At 39.7% G+C, this 4,307-nt stretch overlaps 1 pseudogene; it reads right to left on the reverse strand.

The window, feature by feature from the left end:
- Nucleotides 1-2,163: 2,163 nt before the first annotated feature.
- On the reverse strand, nucleotides 2,164-3,166 carry LOC142452798 (protein SET-like; annotated as a pseudogene).
- Nucleotides 3,167-4,307: the final 1,141 nt, after the last annotated feature.

Consider the following 4,307-nt stretch of genomic DNA (forward strand, 5'->3'; position numbering starts at 1 on the left):
TTGCTTTTCAACTTGTAAAGGTGATTCATCCATTTCAGTGCGTTGTTTGGTCTCTTCACTGCTGCTTCCATGAGCACTGATTGTGGATCCAAACAAGATGAAATCTTTGGCAATGTCTATCTTTTCTTGGTTTACCATGATGGTACTGATGAGTCCACTTGTGAGGATTGGGGATTTCTTTCCAATGAGTTGTCATCCAGATTGAAGGTCAATCCAGGTGCTTCATGTCCTCTTCATGGTCATCAAGCAAGGTTGTGTCTTCTGCATCTCGCAGGTTGTTAACAAGCTTTCCTCCAATCCTGATGCTGCATTCTTCTTCATATGATCCGGCTTCTCTTATTCTTTATTCAGCATACAGACTGAATAAGTATATAGAGAGGATACAGCCCTGATGCACACCTCCCTTGATTTTAAATCAAGCAGTGTTCCCTTTTTCTGTTCTTATCACCGTCTCATGAGCCAAAGGAGCACAATTAATTAATTGCGTTGGGATTCCCATTCTTTACAAGGCGATCCATAATTTGAATCACAAATAATTTACTGCACTGTATGGACTAATTATAGTTTAGATTTTCTAAAAATATATATTTTAAACTATTTTTGATGTGTCAAACTTTAGAAAAAATTCTTGACTCTCCACTATTAAAATGAAATTAGTACCCTTATTTCTCCCTATAACTAATTCTCATCTCCCATCAAGTATGTTATTACTTTTATGTTGTTAAAGTGCACCATATTTACATTTTGTTTAGTAATTATGTTTATATACTACACATTGGTGTGTAGTTTGCTTCTGAAACTTGAAAAAATGAGTTTTTCTGCTATAATTACATAATTATGATTTTCTGTAACAAAATATTAGGATTGAACCTGTAGAGAAAATAAAATCTTACATTCCAGACTGGATTGGTTAAAAAAGAATATAATAAGCATAATTAAAAAATAATTTAAAAAGAAAACACTATCAGTTAGTCAAAATCACGTCACTATTTATTTGGGCCAAATTATTTTCTGCACTTGTGTTTACTAATATTTCTAATTGCTTTCATTTTTTTTGCCTGTGTAAGAAAGGCAAACATTCTTCGTCATATCGTTAGCTTCTCCAGGTGATAGTCATAGTATTTCCCTGACACAGGTTAAACATTGGAAAATATCTACAGCATAAATCTGATTTAATTCATATTTATTTTACTATTTCACACCTTTCATATGCATCTTATGTTTGTCTTGCCCCTCCCTCTTAGTTTTACCTTTCTGGCACACATCTTCATGTATTTTCTGTTTGTGTGTGTGTGTTGTGTAAAGTATACAAGAAAGACAAGCTTTCAGTAATTCGATGTTTGAAAATATCTTTTTTTGGTACACATTTAGTTTTATTGTAACAAAGAAACTTGTACACTTTTAACGTTTAAAACTGAGCATCTTTCCTTTCCAGTGAAACAAAAAGAAAATTTAAAAATAAACAGGAACAAAATTACAATAGAGAATGTCAATTCCAAAGAAGATCCTACAGGTTCTGCTGATTCTCCCATCGAGTGGCAGGGCTCAAGTCATCATTAGGAGAGAATTTTATTTTAAAAGTGTCATCTTAAACTGCAAGGATGTCCGTTAAACATCACAATTAAACATGCCAAAGGAGAAGCCATGTTGTCAAAATGCCCACTTAACCCACCCAAACATCTCAAACCCACCCTTTGCTGACCTTCTATAACCCCCCTTTTTTTAAAAAGTTTTTTTTCTTTTTTTAAACAAGAGAAGTAGACAGATACATGTTGGTAAATGCTAACTGTCCATATTCACATAGAGACACAGTGTAATCTCTGCGCCCAATGTACAGAGGAAGGAGGAAAGAAGCTAGAGTTCTAGGCACTACTACACAGGGGCCTAGCACCCTCCAGCTGCCAGCAGGGCCAAGGGAGCAGAGGGTTTTGTTTTCCCAGAGAGCACGGTGGTGTGTTGATTCCATAGTTTTTGTTGAGACAGGAAGGGACAAAAATTAATTTGAGCACAAGGGGGTAGAGATTCTTTCCCACTGTATTCTGCACAAGGCATTAATCCCCCCACCCCCAAATAAGTTGAGAACCATGGTGTAGAGAAAAGAGACCTCAAGAACAGGGTGACTGAGCACAAGAGGAAGAAAACAAAAACAAAAAGACTGCAACTTGCCCCCAGGGACTAAAGAAAATTAAAAAGGTTGGAATCCATCAGTGTTCTGTTAGTCATCCTCTCCTTCATCCTCCTCTCCTTCCTCTCCCTTGTCATCATCTTCATCATCTTCCCCTTCGTCTTCATCCCCTTCTTCATCAATATCTTCTAAACCTTCTTCTTCTTCATCGTCGTCATCATCTTCTTCTCCTTCACCTTCCTCATCATCCATATCAGGAACCAAATAGTACTGTAATGGATTTGGCCAAATATCATCTTTGATGACTTCTCCTAATTCATCTGCGCCTGCATCAGACTGGTCGGTAAACCAGGTAAAGACACTCTCAGGTTCTTCATGCTGCCTCTTCCTGCTAGCTTTGTTCTGTGTTTGACTAGAACCTTTCATCAAATCCTTTCCAGATTTCCATTTGATTTCAGTTGATTTTGAAGATGGGTCACCACTCTCCTTCAGATGAGATTCTTTGGAGAGAACTTTATTTTTGAAGTAAGGATTTTCATCAAAATAAAAATCTATTCTGTAACCTGATTTAATGTCTTCAAATTCTGTCACTTCAACTCTGGTCAAATAATGCAGAGCCTCTTCATCCTCTTCCCCAAGCAATGCAGACACTTGCGGATGGTTGACAAATGTTGTTACTCCAAAATTTGGGATTTTGGCGATCAATTCTGACCTCTTCTGAAAGAATGGTTGGCAGAGTTTGTTATATTTCTGTTCTAATTTCAAAATCTCACTGGCTTGTTCATTAAGTCTGTCTATTTCATTTTGTATCTCATCAATATGTTCAATTGCTTCCTGCTGTTCTTTTTCTTCCTTTGGGGGGGCCGGGGTCTCCTACACCTTAGGTTTCTTCATTTGTGGCAGTCTCAAAGGCTGGCGTTTAGGGGCCATGCTGCTTGCTGTCTGCCAGCGGAGCCCGAGGGACGCGCGAAAGAGCCGCTGGCCTCCGGTGGAAACCGCCTGGAGAATTGAAACTGTCCCCATTTAAGCCTTCGCTGGAGCCACCCCCGAAAATATCTTTACCTCACCTGTACGTGTAATAGGATTCCTGAGTATTGAATATAAGACTCAAATTTATTTCTACTCTGGGTTTAGGACATCTGATTTTCATTCCTGTGTAGGAAACCTACTTTTGGTTTGTCTTATGCTTATGGAGGTCTTATGGAGCCTCTTGTTTATTGTTGGGCTTTGTTTTACAAGGATTTGCTCCACATCCTTTTTTGGCTCTCATAGGCATTCCCAATCCGAAGAATAATGTCCTTCTTCAGCTCTGAGAGATTCTCCAGCCATTCATTTGATTATTTGATCTGTATGTAAATCTGTCTGAGTTACCTAGTGCTCATGTAACATAAATACCACAAATGGAGGACTTTACACACAGAAATTTATCTTCTCACCGTTTAGCGAGTCAGAAGTTGAGATTCACGGCACTGGCTCTGAGCTCTAGCGACAGTCCTTGTCTCCTTTCAACATCAGTGGGCCTGGCATTCCTTTGGAGAGCTCCATGTGTGTCTTAGCATCAATCTTCTGCTGGTCCTCTGAGGTTCTCAGTGCAGGAATCTTGGGTCCTAGGGACACACTTTGCTCCCCATTCTTTTTCTCTTGGCGATGGTGAGGTCCCTTCACCTTTCTCTTCACCTCCTTTTCCTCTTACCTCGTGTAAGAAGGGTACACCTTGCTTCACATGCTCTTCCTATATGACTGTGACTCAAGATACCCCCCCTCCCCCCCCGCTCAAAGTCATTGCCATTGAGTTGATTCTGACTCACAGCGACCCTATGGGACAGGGAAGAACTGCCCCTGTGGATTCCCCAGGCTAACTCTTCATGGGAGTAACAGCCCTCCCCTTTCTCCAGTCGAGAGTCTGGCAGTGGAATGAATGGCCGACCTTGTGGTAGCAGCACAATACTCAATTACTTTGCCACCGGAGCTCCTTGTGACTCAAGGGACACCCCATACAATTCCTGTCTCACTAACACATAAAGGTTAGGATTTACAATTTGTAAAATGAGGAATAGTTACATCGCATTGCAAAATGGAGGAGAACTACCCAATACTGGGAAGCATGGCCGAGCCCAAATGGACTCATATTTACTTGGGAACACAGTTAAATCAATATACTTTCTTGGTTTTTCTTTATTCT

The sequence above is a fragment of the Tenrec ecaudatus genome, chromosome 7 (genome assembly GCF_050624435.1).
Source record: "Tenrec ecaudatus isolate mTenEca1 chromosome 7, mTenEca1.hap1, whole genome shotgun sequence".
NCBI lineage: Eukaryota > Metazoa > Chordata > Mammalia > Afrosoricida > Tenrecidae > Tenrec > Tenrec ecaudatus.